This window comes from Mastacembelus armatus, chromosome 19 (assembly GCF_900324485.2).
Source record: "Mastacembelus armatus chromosome 19, fMasArm1.2, whole genome shotgun sequence".
Taxonomy (NCBI): domain Eukaryota; kingdom Metazoa; phylum Chordata; class Actinopteri; order Synbranchiformes; family Mastacembelidae; genus Mastacembelus; species Mastacembelus armatus.
In genome coordinates, this window is record NC_046651.1 from 3,313,422 (window position 1) to 3,330,100 (window position 16,679).

At 40.4% G+C, this 16,679-nt stretch overlaps 1 protein-coding gene across 4 annotated transcripts in view; it reads left to right on the forward strand.

The window, feature by feature from the left end:
- Positions 1 to 16,679, forward strand: part of jmjd1cb (jumonji domain containing 1Cb) — a 158,411-nt gene that overhangs the window by 96,062 nt on the left and 45,670 nt on the right. The gene's annotated exons all lie outside the window — the stretch shown is intronic.

The window sequence follows — 16,679 nt, forward strand, 5'->3', positions numbered from 1 at the left end:
AAACGAGGAATATTGGAAGAGGTATAAATGTTTTTATTTCCTCACTTTGTCTGCAAGTCTCTCCTCTAGCATTTTGTCATTTGCACTCTGCTTTATTCTCCACAACACACATTTTAGATCTGGGAGGTATGCGCAACTAACTTGCAACCTTCAGCGACCTATGCTTATCTATAAACCACTTCATCACATTGCTACGTGTTGACACCTATGTGCAGTTGCGGACAAGTCTATATTAGACTTTACTGTCCCAGATTACTATTGATTTCTCTTCAAGGAAATGTATAATCGCCACCTATAATTACAGTAATAATTTGGAAAACATGCTTATTTGAATTCTTGAGAGCTGGATGAGAAGATGACTATTACATGTGTATGGTAAATATGATGGTGGCACCCATAGTTCACTTTAATGCTGGAAAAAAAGGAGAAAAAACTAATTAATACTGACTGATATTCAGACAGACGCTAGATACTTATAACCATACAACATGCAGTTTTTCATAAGAATATATACTTCTATTATGCAGCTGTGTGTTTAGATTTAATTAGAGTGTGTCTGGTGTGTGTGTATTTTTTATTAGCGTTCCACAGCTGAACACATCTTGTTGCATTGTGCTGGGTGGAACACTGTGTTCCACTCAACACATCTTGTTGCATTGTGCTGGGTGGAACACTGTGTTCCACTCAGTGTCAACTAGACAGGAAAGCTGTGTTCTACACCATTTGTCATCAGTTGTGCTGAAGACAAGTCCAATTATTAAAAGGAAAAAAAAAAAAATTTTTCTTTTATTTGCTGCCGGTCAGAAGTCAGATCCACTGTTGCTCTGTCCTCTCATGACTCATGTTTTAAAACTGTGAAACAGTTTCTATGATTGGCTGAAACTAAAATGTGGTCACTGAGTGGTAGGAGAGGAAAGAAGACAGTAGCAGCCTGTGCAAATCTAGGAGAAATGTGTTGGCATCTAATGGCCATTCAGACTTTTCAGCCGATCTTACATTTTCATTCAATCTTGTATTTAAAGGTCTAACAGGATACATTAGAACTTAAGAGAACTTTTACTCTACGTTTTAAGCCAGCTGAATGATTAAATGAAATGCTGCTCTAACAATTACATTTTGACTCTGTGAGTTATCACAATACTTGATTCAGTGGTTATAGGTATAGATACAGCGGTGGAAAATAGCATTTGAGCATTTACTTTAGAATTGTAGTTAAAAAATATGTTTACTCCACTGAAGGCACTATACATAGAAACCCAACAAATACCCTTAAGAGCAGCACTTGGCGACAGTGGAAGGAAAAACTCCCTTTAACACTAGAAACCTCCAGCAGAACCGGGCTCAGTTTGGGCGGCCACTGCCTCAACCGATTGGGGTGAGTGGACAGAGGAGAGAGAAAAGAACAATAACAATAAACAATAAATAGACACCGTGCAGGTTGGTGGGCCCAGTAACTGCACATCAGCAATATACAGCTCCAGGACCAGGGACACCTGCAGAAGGTACAGAGAGGGAGGGAGAGAGCACAAACTACAGGAGAGAGAGAGATTTGAGGACTTTTAGGTCCTTCTGCTGCTCTAATTGTTAGTCATTTGCCTACCTTCATCATCTAATATACTAACTGAAGTAACTGAATTTCCAAAGATTTTCTCTCCACGTTGAATGTACAAGTGCATCCCAATAAATTAGAATCAGAAAGTTCATTTATTTCAGTAATTCAATTCAAAAACTGAAACTATACAGTATTGTTCAAAATAATAGCAGTACAATGTGACTAACCAGAATAATCCAGGTTTCTAGTATATTTTTTATTGCTACATGGCAAACAAGTTACCAGTAGGTGTAGTAGATTCTCAGAAAACAAACAAGACCCAGCATTCATGATATGCACGCTCTTAAGGCTGTGCAATTGGGCAATTAGTTGAAAGGGGTGTGTTATAAATAGCAGTGTGGCATTCAATCAGTGAGGTCATCAATTTTGTGAAAAAACTGGTGTGAATCAGGTGGCCTCTATTTAAGGATGAAGCCAGAACTTGAGGTTAGAGGTTACAATTTGCCAAAGAACACATCAACTGGCCTAAAGAGAAATGGAGGAACATTTTGTGGACTGATGAGAGTATATTGTTCTTTTTGGGTCCAAGGGCCATAGACCATTTGTGAGACGACCCCCAAACTCTGAATTCAAGCCACAGTACACAGTGAAGACAGTGAAGCATGGTGGTGCAAGCATCATGATATGGGCATGTTTCTCCTACTATGGTGTTGGGCCTATTTATCGCATACCAGGGATCATGGATCAGTTTGCATATGTCAAAATACTTGAAGAGGTCATGTTGCCTGATGCTGAAGAGGACATGCCCTTGAAATGGTTGTTTCAACAAGACAATGATCCCAAACACACTAGTAAATGAGCAAAGTCCAACCAACAAAATTAATGTTATGGAGTGGCCAGCCCAATCCCCGGACCTTAATCCAATCGAGAACTTGTGGGGTGATATGAAAAATGCTGTTTCTGAAGCAAAACCAAGAAATGTAAATGAATTGTGGAATGTTGTTAAAGAATCATGGAGTGGAATAACAGCTAAAAGGTGCCACAAGTTGGTTGACTCCATGCCACACAGATGTGAAGCAGTTATAAAAAACTGTGGTCATACAACTAAATATTAGTTTAATGATTCACAGGATTGCTAAATCCTAGAAACAAACACCTTTGTACAAAATAGTTTTGAGTTTGTACAATCAACGGCAGACACTGCTATTTTTTTTTAACACACCCCTTTCAACTAATTGCCCAATTGCACAGCCTTAAGAGCGTGCATATCATGAATGCTGGGTCTTGTTTATTTTCTGAGAATCTACTGCACCTACTGGTAACTTGTTTGCCATATAGCAATAAAAAATATACTAAAAACCTGGATTATTCTGGTTAGTCACATTGTACTGCTATTATTTTGAACAATACTATATATAGATCCATAACACACAGACTGATATATTTCAAGTGTTTAATTAGATTCTAAATCTAAATTCTAGAATGGCGCGTGTTAGGTGGCAGCCAGTTACAGCAGCTCATCTTTGTTTTTTGTTTTTTGCAAGTTTTTCACTGAATTATCATCTGTTAATCCAAGTCAAGATCTATGCTTTCTCTCTGATAACGGATGAAAGTGGATGAGTTCGGATCTTCTAATTCCTGTGGAGAGACATAAGGAGATTATGGAAACCATCCATCCATCCATCCATCTTCTATACCCGCTTTTCCTGAAAGCCAGGGTCACGGGGATCTGCTGGAGCCTATCCCAGCTCTCTCTCGGGTGAAAGGCAGGGGTACACCCTGGACAGGTCACCAGTCCATCACAGGGCTTAAAGTGTACTCATTCCAATTACAGGGCCTCGAAAGATTCCTGTATTGTTATTTTTCGTCACTACCTCCCCGAGTCGGGAGTGGGTAATTTGCGCGCCTGCTGCCTTCCTTGGATGTGGTAGCCGTTTCTCAGGCTCCCTCTCCGGAATCGAACCCTGATTGATTATGGAAACCGCATCACAAAATATACATTTCTGTGGCACTGGCATCTATACAAGAGAGCAACTGTTGGCTCTCAAGGGAACAAGTCTGCTTCTTGGTATAAAACCTGAATTCCCCCAAGACCTGAGGAGGCATAGGAGGGGCTGCAGAACAGGAGTGAAGCATTGAGAAAAACGTAGGAGATTTAAACCATTTCTCACAAAAATTATTATGGGGAATGTGAGGTCACTCTGTAACAAAGTGGATGAACTTTCTGCTTTGGCTAGCAGCCAGCGAGAGTACAGAGACTGTAGCTTGCTTTGCTTCACCGAGACCTGGCTGCATGAAAATATACCAGACAGCTCACTTGAACTGCCTGGGTTCTCACTAGTGCGAGCGGACAGAGGGAAACAGAGCGGCAAGAAAAGAGGAGGTGGTCTCCCTGTTTTTGTTAACTCCAAATGGTGCAACCCTGGACATGTAACAGTTAAGGATTGCATCTGCACTGCAGACATTGAGCTGTTGGTGGTTGGACTGAGGCCATACTACCTGCCCCGTGAGTTTTCACACGCCATTGTTGTGACTGTTTACATTCCTCCATTTTAACCATGTCAGTATTTTGGGGACTCTGACCAACTTCAAACAGTATGTGGACTGTGCAACACGAGAAAATAAGATTCTTGATCTCCTTTATGCCAATGAGGCATACAGCTCTTCAGCCCTCCCTCCGCTTAGTGGATCAGACCACAACTTAATATATCTAGTACCAACATACAAGCCCGTAGTAAAACAACAATCTGCTACCAAGAGGTATGTGAAGGTTTGGTCAAAGGATGCTGAGGAGGCCCTGCAGGAGTGCTTCAGGGTTACAAACTGGGACCTTTTCATGGACGATCATGGTGAGGACATCAAAGACATCTCTCACTGTATCACACTCCAAAAAAGTTTGTTGTTTCCCGAATAATAAGCCATGGATAAATAAGGACATTAAAGGCCTCCTCAACAAGAAGAAGAGGGCGTTCATGGCAAGAGACAGGGAGGAACTCCGGGCTGTGCAGAAGAAACTCAAGACGAAGCTAACGGAGGCAAAGCAGCTCTATAGAGACAAAAGTAGAGCACAAGTTGAGACAGAATAATATCAAAGAGGTGTGGAATGGGATGAAAATAATGACTGGCTATAAGAAGTCACACACTGCTGTGGAAGGAGACTCAAAGTTTGCTAATGAAGATTTTTTTAAATGATTTTTTAATAGATTACTCTGACCCAGTGTCCTCACACACCATCTCTCCTCCCACCACCACCTTAGATGATGCCTTGAGGTTCACATCCCTCCACCCAACATCTCTGCCAATACTGCCCATTGCCCACTGATGCCATCTCCTCTATCAGCAGCCCTACAGCACTGAAGTATACATCACCTCCAATACCTCCTCCCCTGCCCTCATCATCTGACTCCTTATCAACACAATACACAGGCGCCCAGCCTTTACCACAGAACAGGTGAGGAAAGAACTAGCTAAACTAAAGACCAACAAAGCAAAAGGACCAGATGAGATCAGTCCCAGAGTCTCAAGTGTCTGAATTTCTGGACCCCTGCGGTTTGCATATCAGGAACACATCGGAGTGGAAGATGCCATCATCTTCTTAATGCACAGAGCATACTCCCATCTGGAGAGGCAGGGCAACACTGTGAGAGTTTTTTGACTTTTCAAGTGCTTTCAACACTATTCAGCCCCACCTGCTAAGTGCAAAGATGCAGGGTATGGAAGTTCCAGCAGACATGGTGGAGTGGATCAAAGACTACCTCACTGGGCGGCCACAGTTTGTTCGCTTAGATCGCTGCATATCTGATGTGGTGATGAGCAGCACCGGTGCACCCCAAGGAACTATACTGGCACCTTTCCTGTTTACACTCTACACCTCAGACTTCTGCTACAACTCAGGAACCTGTCACCTCCAGAAGTTCTCTGATGACTCTTCAGTCACACACCACATACATACGTACGCACGCACACACACACACACACACACACACACACACACACACAAACCCCCAAAATAAATAATTACTTTACTTTTCTACATAAAAGTTAATTACTTTATTACTTCATTAATTACTGTATTAGTTAATTAATTATATTACATTTGATAACTTAATTAGAATAAGGGCTGTAACAATTGAATTTCCCTTTGGGGATTAATAAAGTACTTCTTCTTTATCTCTTTTAATTTTAATCTTAGAAAATTAGAATGTTATAGACAGTAGACCAATAAAAAAAGAATTTTTAACACAGAAATGTTGGACTACTGAAAAGTATGAACATGTGATGTAGTTCAGAACATATGGTGTGGTCCATTCACACATCTTTAGGAAATGTCAGAAAATAGAAGCATTCTGGAAGATTCTCTGAGAAAAATGTATTGGCGATTGACCCTAGTAATGCTATTGAGCTTTAATTATTATTCATGGGACTCTTTTTGCAATATAAGTAGGTACTAGGCCTTCTAAGGAGGCACACATCAAACGCTGCAATGCCTGTAGTGTAACTAGGGAGGAAGCCCCTAAAGCAGAAATATTTGTAAATTTGTAAACTCTCTGGAGATATTGAGCAGCATAGTTTGCAGTCACATATTTACCACATATATCACCTCTGTCACAACACAGTCACCTTGACACCTTGTATCATATAATGCCTCTCTCCCACGTCAGCATGGCGGCGAAACTGCCATGAAGCCACTAAGCACAGAAGCTTCCGCACCTTCTCGTAGGACCACGGTGTTGTTTTGCGAGTAGCATTAGCGATTTGCCTTGCTTAACCCTCTGGGGTCAATTCTGATCATACAGATAAAAGAAGTATATCATTCTAATCTGTAAAGGATCTAGTTTTAGTGGTGTACCATCATAATAACAACAAAACGTGCTTTTTTTAAATAAAGAAAGCCGACAGGGTGCGCTCTCGGCCTTTTCTGTCTCTGCCATTTCTCTTCACAGAGGCGTAAATAAAACAACCAGAATCTCAGCGAATACTTGGCTCATAAAAATAAGAATTATATGGTTAGAAAGCTTGAAATGTTTTCTTTTAAGTGAAACAATTCAAGTCGAAAACAAATCATGACTTTTTATTTAATCCGTATGAACGTAAGGTTCATTACAGGTAATGCGGTTCCGCCTTGTACACTGTTCACTGTTCACATGTAAATAATCTCAGGTGAACCAGGTAAATATGTGCACACCCCCGAGAAATGACATAAAACGTCCAACTTCATCATAGAATTTACTCACTTTTTCTGCGCGTTTGGATGATTAACTCAAATGAGGATCGTTTGGCTCCTCATTGTTTTGTATTGTGCTACACTAATCCGTCCCATCTACATTGACTGAAAGGCTCATTATGCGCGTCTTTGTCTGGTCGTTCAGTGCGTCTTTTGTGTTCTCAGGTAAAACACATGACTATTCATCCTCAGACACACCCTCTTGCATATGGCCTTTCTGGACAAAAAGTGTCTTAGAAAATTTAAATTAGTGTATTGTTTACTGTGAATGTGTGAACAAGATGATATTCACAGCACTCTGAAGTAAACACTTTAGCCTACAACATGCAGGTCTCCAAAGTCTTTTGAACCAATGTTCTGTTTGTGTTTTATGGTCTTATTTCAGTGACTTAAAAATTGTAGTTTTTCACTAACCATGCATAAACACTTTTTTCTCAAAAACACAATAATGTATAAACTTGCTGCTCACATATTATTGTAGCCAATTTTGTGCTGATTACAGTGTTATTAGACTTTAGACATTAATATGTTTAAAAGACACTGAAAAAAGGACAAATGTCAGGACATGTCAAGATTTGTCCAGGCCCCCAAAACCCCCTCAGACCCCAGAGGGTTAAAAACAAACGGAAAAACAAACGGCCGCTGTTGCTGGTTTTCTAAAATGGTGGGTTTTATTCTTGTGTCGGATGCAGATGGACGTCGTGCTCATGACTCTAGTCACTAGTGTGACTTTAGTGACATCACACACTGGCCAATCAGTGGCCCACTGTCTGACGTTACATTTTAGTATCGGCTCAGCTCGCTTGGAAGCTCGGCTGAGCAGGTACTACAAAAGTACTTGCTACCAGATGCTATCCACTAATGGAAAACCCCCAAAACTGAATCGAGTCAAGCCGAGTAGTGCTAGCAGAAAAGCCCCATAACAGTACACTACTCCGAAGATCACTGTATTGCATTCAGTCACAGGCAGATCACACTGAAAGTAAGTGGTCATGTCATTTCACTTCAAAGAAGTAGTACCTATTAAGTAGCATTTGAGCACACCTCAAGTACAGCTGGGACACAAATGTAGATTCTATGCCTGTGTGTGAGGAAGTAACAAAAAAAATATCTGTATCCAAAGGACATTGTGGGTAGATGGTGAAGATGAACAAGCAACACACTTGTCATATCCTGTGTGGCTGATTTTAAAAACTGCAGCTAAGATCAATGATTTACTTGACTTTGCAATTACATTTTCAATCTGTGATCATTAGCTTGAGTATTTTGCTGTGATAGCCTGCTCTAATATACAGGATGTTTAACAGACACAACAATGGACATTTACAGTCAGAAAGTCTTTTTTTTCAGTCCTATGTACTCTTTATCTACTCTTTATTTCATTTTTTTGTCAAATTTAAACCTGAATAGTAGCAAATCCATAAACTTATGCATATTGTTTTGGATTCATTTTTAAATTACAGAGTGTGAATGAAAGTGGGAGTCGTGCTCTCTTCTTAAGACTGCTGACTGCAAAGCAGCATTGGTACACATGCACACATACACAGAGATTGCTCCATTCTTAAATCACCCATGCCCATACAGATCTGCCCATTCTTCTGGAGACCTTTGAACTCCACAGAGCAGTAAAAACAGTCGGGGTCTCTCCTTCTCACACAGTCTTTCACACACACTCAGCAATGAAGCAATGGCCACTCCTTTCTCTGTTTTTCCAGTTGGACAGGAAGACTGGAGGGATGAAGGGGGAGCAGGCGCTACAATCTGTTTGGCATGAACGGTACAATGAAGTCACTGTTTAGTGGGCCAACTCAGCCTGCTGCTCAAGTCTGTGTGTGTCTGTCTGTGTGTCTGCTGCTAGAAAGTTATGGTGGGTGTTGGGGACAGGAGGTGGGGCATAAAATTGTTTGTGCTGACTCAAGATTTTGAGTAATTTACACACACAGTAAGAAAGAGACCTGAGTAACAGAGCAGTGTATTTTCCACAGTATTGTGCTGGTACCAGCAGCATTTCCCAATCTGTCAATGAACTATGAATACTGAGTTGCTCTTCATCTTCACTGGTGAATTTATTATAATAATAATAATAATACTTTTATTTATAAGGCGCTTTAAGAACAGCAAGAGCTGACACAAAGTGCCGTACACCAAAACAAAGAATTTACATATATATATATATATATATATATATATATATATATATATATATATATATATATATACATACATATATACACACATACACACACATACATGAATAAGAATTTTAAGAGTAAGTTAAAAGTTTTAAAATAAATAAATAAATAAATAAAAATAAAAACAATAAAAACAGTCCATGATCATTCCATCACGCCGGTCCAAAGGCTTGAGTATACAAATAGGTTTTAAGTTGTACTTTGAACATAGCTAATGTAGGGGCTTGTCTTATGTTCAAAGGCAAATTGTTCCACAGCCTTGGGGCAGCAACAGAGAAAGATCTATCTCCACGGAGCTTCCTCCTCGTTTTTGGTACCTCAAGAAGCTGGAGGTCGGCTGATCTAAGGGAGCGGCTAGGAGTATAAGGGTGAAGGAGTTCAGTAAGATAAGGAGGGGCAAGACCATTTAAAGATTTAAAAACAAATAATAAAACCTTAAAATGAACCCTAAAAGACACTGGCAGCCAGTGGAGTGTGCAGCCAGGATTGGTGTGATGTGCTTGTATTTTCGCGTTCCAGTTTATTCAATGAAATGACTGGGCTCATCCTATGCAGATGCTGACTGGACTGTAAACTAGTCATTATTTTAATTTTATGTACACCCTCATCACATTATCACAAGATAGAAAGGGTTACTAACAAAACTTCCTCCACCTTCAGGAAGCCCTCAGGGTCCAGTTGTGGTTACGGATGAAGGATGAGCTGTGACTAAGAGTGTGTAGGCTGGTGATCTTAACTTACTAGTTAAATTCCAGTAAAATACCAGTTGAAATGTGTTTCAATTTTGTAGTTGCAATCAGCTCAATTATAACTAAATTACTAAATATGTAGACAGGTTATCATTTTGAGAGGAATTTCATTTAAATGCCCAGATGTAGGCTTGACTGGGAAAGATATAGTGACTTAGAGTGTGTCATCCGTCTGTCCATCTTTCTTTCTTTCTTTCTTTTTCTTTCTTTCTATCTTTCTTGCTTTCTTTCTTACTTGCATTCTTTCTTTCTTGCTTGCTTGCTTGCTTGCTTGCTTTCTTGCTTTCTTAGAGCAATCTAAGCAATGACGCCCAGACCTCCCTCTCACCACCTCTCCACCAGCTCTTCAGGATGAATACCGAGGTGTTCCCTGGCCAGCCGAGAGATAAGTCCCTCCAGCGTTTCCTGGGTCTGCCCTGGGGCCTCCTCCCAGTGGGACAAGCCCGGAACACCTACCCAGCGAGGCATCCAAACTAGATGCCCGAACCACCTCAACTGGCTCCTCTCAATGTGGAGGAGCAGCGGCTCTTGAGCTCCCAGATGGCAGAGCTCCTCACCCTATCTCTAAGGGAGTACCCAGCCACCCTGCGGAGGAAACTCATTTCAGCCGCTTGTATCCGGGATCTCATTATTTCAGTCATGACCCAAAGCTACATAGGTGAGGGTAGGAGCGTAGATTGACTGGTAGATTGAGAGCTTTGCCTTAAGGGTCAGCTCCTTCTTCACCACGACAGACTGGTACAACGGCCGCATCACTGCAAACGCTGCACTGATACGTATGTCGATCTCCTGTTCCATTCTTCCTTCACTCGTGAACAAGACCCTGAGATAGTTAAACTCCTCCACTGAGGCAATGACTCTCCACCAACCCAGAGGGGACAATCCACCCTGTTCCGGCTGAGAACCATGGCCTCAGACTTGGAGGTGCAGATCTTCATTCCCAGACACTTCACACTCAGCTGCAAACTGCTCCAGTGCAAGCTAGAGGTCCCGGCTCAATGGAGCCAACAAAACCACATCATCTGCAAAAAGCAGAGACAAGATTCTGTGGTCACCAAACCAACATGCACTGGGAACAAGCTCAAATTAGTGCTGACAATGCAAAGCAGGCTCTCGCTACAGTCCTACAGGGAACAGACAGCCAGCAACAGCTGACCCCTAACGCCGTATTCTCAGCGCACTCCCCACAGGATACACTGAAGGACCCAGAATGCCTTCTCCAGATCCACAAAACGTGAACTGGTTGGGCATACTCCCATGATCCCTCTAGGACCCTAGTGAGGATATAGAGCTGGTCCAGTGTTCCTCCTGCCTCTGAGGTTTCGACTAACAGCCAGATTCTCCTCTCCAGTACCCTGGAGTAGACTTTCCAGGGGAGGCTGAGGAGTGTGATTCCCCTATAGTTGGAACACACCCTCTGGTCCCCTTCTTAAAAAGAGGGACTACCATCCTGGTGTCTGCCACTCCAGAGGCACTATCCCCAACCTCCACACGATGTTGCAGAGACATGTAAGCTAGGGCAGCCCCACAACATCCAGAGCCTTGAGGAACTCAGGACGGATCTCATCTACCCCCACCGCCTTGCCACCGTGCAGCAGTTTAACTACCTCAGTGAATTTAGCAACAGTGATGGATGACTCCTCCTCTGGGTCCTCAGACTCTGCTTCCTTTATGGAAGGCATGGTGGATTGAGGAGATCGTCAAGGTATTCCTTCCACTATCCGACAGTATCCACAGTCAAGGTCAACAGTGCACCATCCCACCCCCCACACCCAAGTTTTTGCATCAGCCACTGCTAGGGCCACAGCTCCCTTGGCCTACCGGTACCCGTCAGCTGCCTCTGGAGACCTATAAGCCAACCAGGCTTTGTAGGACTCATTCTTCGTCTTGAGGAAATCCCTTACCTCCAGCATCCACCACCGGATACGAGGGACACCGCACCGACAACCTTACATCCGCAGTTCCTCTCAACCACTTCAGCAATGGAGGCACAGAACATGGACTCAATATCCCCCATCTCCCTTGGGATGTGTTTGAAGTTCTGTTGGAGGTGGGAGTTGAAGACCTCTCTGACAGGAGACTCCACCAAACATTCCCAGCAGACCCCCACTATTCGTTTGGGTCTGCCAGGTCTGTCCGGTGTCCTCCCTTGCCAGCGCATCCCACTCACCACCAGGTGGTGATCGGTTGACAGTTCAGCCCCTCTCTTCACCCGAGTGTGTTACCATTTGTGATAAAGGTATAAATGACTGTTGGTCCCCAGTCACATCCCATTACCTCAGTTGTTGGTTCAGGATGAAGAGAACAGTGAGATAACTTTTTTGGAAATGCACACAAAGCTTTGCCACCTTATATCCATATACACCTCTCAAACCCATGATCTTGCTCCACCTGCTACTGTGGTCTATAAGCCAACAGCTCAATTCAGGAACTGAGTGTAGGATGAGCCATCAACAATAAGGGTTTTTTGGAAGTGGAAAGGGGGATTTAAACATACAGTGTATTCACAAAATATTCAGACCACATTCACTTTTTTCAATTTTGTTATGTTGCACCCTCATGCTACAATATCACAGCCACTTTTCAATTTTTCTAATGTAACACACTGAGTTGCAGATTATTCTACAGTTTTATATTTCTTCATCATAATGTTTTTACAGTCTTTTTAAATACATTAATGGATATAGATTTTTTTGTCTTTTTTTCATGACTGTTTTTTGATTTTTTGATTTCACTGTTAAGATTGTTCCATAAATTGACTTCTTTTATTGAAATACATTTTTACATTGTTGCAGTTCTGAATCTGTTTTTCATAAAAAAAAATCTCCTTTTAAATTATAATTGCTTTCTGTATAATATAATAAATCTGTTTTGAATGTTAGTCAGTAGAACTTTGTGGTGTGCTTTATACATAATTTCTACTAATTTGTTAAATTTAAGTAAATTTAGCTGTATAAATACAGGGTTTGTAGGATCCCTGTATCTGCGTCCACTAATAACTCTCACAGCTCTCTTCTGTAAAAGAAGGGCTGGATTGATTTCAGTTTAACATGGACCTCCTCACACTTCAACACAGTAGGTCACATATGGAACAATGAGTGAATTATACAAAATATACAATGCATTATCATTTAAGGAATTTTTTACCTTATGTTACATGGCGATAGCTATTTTTTACCTTTATATAATCAATATGTGATTTCCATGTTATGTTTTCATCAATCATGACACCTGAAAACTTTTTGTATTTCAACTCCATCTACATATATTGATGCATCAACACATTTTCTTCTATTACCAAAAATCATAAATTTGGTCTAAGCTATATTTATGGACGATCTATTAATGTCTTAATTTTTTTAAAAATTTTGTTCTCTACTGCTTGTGGCACTTTTTAAAAGTTTTCTCCTGAATAAACAAGTTGTATCATCTGCAAATAGAGTACACTTGAGCAAATTAGAAACCATAGAAATATCAATATAAATGAGAAACAAAATCGGTCCTAGGACTGATCCTTACGGTATCCCACAACTAATGTTACAGATGTCTGATTTCAAACAGTTTAAAATTTTTGAACAATTTAAATAATTGTAGTATCAGGGCAGTCATTAGCACTGTTGCCACACAGCAAGAAGGTCCTGGGTTCGCAACCCGGCCTTTCTGTGTGAAGTTTGAATGTTCTCCCCGTGCTTGCATGGGTTTACTCCGGGTATTCCGGTTTCCTCCCACAGTCCAAAAACATGCGTATTAGGTTGATCGGTGGTTCTAAATTGCCCATAGGAGTGAGTGTAAGTGTGTGTGGTTGTTTGTCTCTGTGTGTCTGTATGTGGCTCTGTTATGGACTGGTGACCTGTCCACAGTGTACCCCTGCCTTCTACCCAAAAGAGAGCTGGGATAAGCTCCAGCAGATTCCGTGACCCTGGTTAAGGAATAAGCGCGTATAGATGATAGATGGATGGATGTAGCATCAGGATACAACAAAAAAAAGTGGAGGGAGTCTGAATACTTTCTGAATGCACTGTATATAACTGAAAAAGCTTTTTTGATTTTTTTTTTTTTTTTTTTTTCCATATACTGGATTGATATATTCCTTAAAAAAGTTGTTTACCAGCAACTTACTGACTTTCTCCTGATAAACAACTGCTTTGATGATTTTCAGTGAGGTTTTAAGCCCTATCACAGCACTGAGACTGCACTCATCAAGGTGACAAATGACATTCGTCTGAACACCGATGCTGGCAGAGTGTCTATCTTAGTATTGTTGGATCTGAATGCTGCGTTTGACACAGTGGACCATGTGATCCTGTTACAAAGGTTAGAGGACTGGATAGGCCTCTCTGGTACTGCCCTTAAATGGTTTAAGTCCTATCTTGAAGACAGTTAGTTAGTTATTACCCTTATTTATTTAAATTTAAAACATTATTTCTAACGTTGGCTTTATGATACCCTCAGCATAGGACAATAATAGAAAGCCATTTTACTGTGGCCTCCAAACTGAGAAAGGATATCTGTATTACTGAATTATATGCTTATGTTTTCTTCCATCAGTAAAAACTGTAGCAAATGAATCATGTATCAGTGGCTATTTGAGAAACACTATATTACAAGCATTTCATAGTTTTAATAGTTTCAATAATACTGCTCAATATGTATAGCCAACTTGGTGGTGTTTTAAATAAACTTTCAGTGTCAACTGCTGCAAATGACTGCTTGAAATCACTCTTCACCCTCCCCCTCTATGACCACACAATGTAAAACATCCTAAATAACATAGTGATGATGGTTCAACTGCTGCAGTTAACTAGCTAGTCTGCCTACAAATTCTGATATACTGCTGGCAAGGGGCATGGACCATCAGAGGCTTTGCTGTTCTTTCAGATTCAAGAGTCTGTGAAATGATTTAGTGTTGCAGCTGTAAGATCTCACTTACTGTGCTGAGAATGATTCAAACATTTCAAAATCACAGGTAGAAGCTGTTTTATTTGTAGACTTTGTTTGGGCCTTGCTACTGTAACTTCCACAATGTTCTTCATTACAGTGCTCCCACATGATTGCCTCAATTACAGTGTTTCTGTACAACTCTTTCAGCCATTCCTGCCTCCGTCTCCTCCTCCCCGATGTCACAGGCTTCTTCTTTCACTCCAGTGTCATGTTACTTCCACAAAATCTTGACAAAAACACACACACACAAACAAACATATGCTAATATGTTTAAACAAACAAACACTGGTGGTTCACGCTTGAGGCAATTATAGATCTGGAAGGATTGCCTTCCATGTGGCTGCTAACTCTAGCCTGTGATAGTTGTTTTACTTTTACACCTCTCAGTCGCAGATTATTGACATTCATTTCGCAATTTATCTAAAGGACTAATGAAGGACTTGACTAATTGACAAGTACACATACAGCACATGAATACAAACATATGATGTAAATGTGAAATATTGGTACCTCATAACTACCATATTAAGTCACTTTTAGCAAAAACAGTCTGGTTGAACAGAAAAAACATATATTATTCACTTTGGTGTATAAGTCGCATTTTTTATTATACTAATTATAGTCTAAATTAGCCTATAAAGAACTAAGGCTGAACATAACAACAAGCTGAAGTACATTACGATGTTCATTCATCTGTGTCAAGTAACTTTAACCACCTGCGCCAACATCAGGTCATGAATCAGAAAGTCCTCCTCCTCTCTCAGGTTGTCTGAATGCCAACACTCACTCCAAACTTTTTCAGCTACAAACTTTATTACCTGCAATTTGAAGTCTGCAGTATAGCTCTTTCTTTTGGGTGGTATTTTCACTTGTGTTACACCAGGGGTTGTAGTTTTATAGCGTGAACATAAATGTTTTTACTTTTTCAGTGGTACAGTATTATCTTCAATTGAGTCAGTAGTGCCAATAGTGCCATCTAACACTAGTGAACAGTGGACAAAATGACTGTAAAAATGCACATATAAGTCGCAGGATAAGCCAGCTGGGTAAAAAAAAGTGCAACTTAATAGTCCAGAAAATACAGTATCTTAAATGAACAGAACAATCAAATTAAAACAAATTTAACATGTTATAATATTATGCCATTATATTATGTATGTTTAATTCTCAAATTTTGAACATTCTTTGGAAATTCTGAATATGAGGCACATATTTGAATAATGAACATTTCATATCCCTTCTCATGTTACCTTCCCAGGTCTCATTTTCAGGTTGTAGCAACATGTGAACATAATTGTCTAAATTAACCTTTAAAGAACTAAGGCTAAACATAACAACAAGCTGAACTACATTATGATGTTCATTCATCTGTGTCAAGTAACTTTAAACACCTGTACAATCTTGTGTGGTTCTGCCTTCTCTGCCAACAAAAAGGTGGTTAAATATGTCAGTCTTGGTGAATGTTTAGTATGGAATGTGAAGTGCAGTATACATTGCACTTCGATAGATGTCACGTCAAAGCAACTGCGTACTGTGTGAATATTTGTGTGTGTCAGCCATTTATAAAAACTTCTGGCATAGTCTTATTTCCATACAGTGTATCAAATAAGTATGTATAAGTATCAAATAAAATGACTGATCAGGTGATCCTCAGATACAATGAGTATTGTACCATAATGCACATCCTCATACCTGATAAAAATCTCTCACATAGACAAAATATATTATATCCACCTGCCCATTTATCATTTCAGTTTTAAAACAATGACATCAAAATCAATACTACATTTTGTTTCCCTCTGCCTCAGCCTCAGTGTCTCCATGACAATGAACTCAGGCCCTGAAAGGAAAGGTGTAAGGAGGCCAGATGTCTTCGCCTCCATGTGTGAATGTATGTCATACTTGTTTTTATGGTACTAATTATGTGGTGCTTAAGCTGTCCTCGTGTTACAATGTGATGTGTGTCCCCCAGGCCTTTGCTGTATTTGCTGTTTTTTTATAAGTAACTTGAGTCATATAAA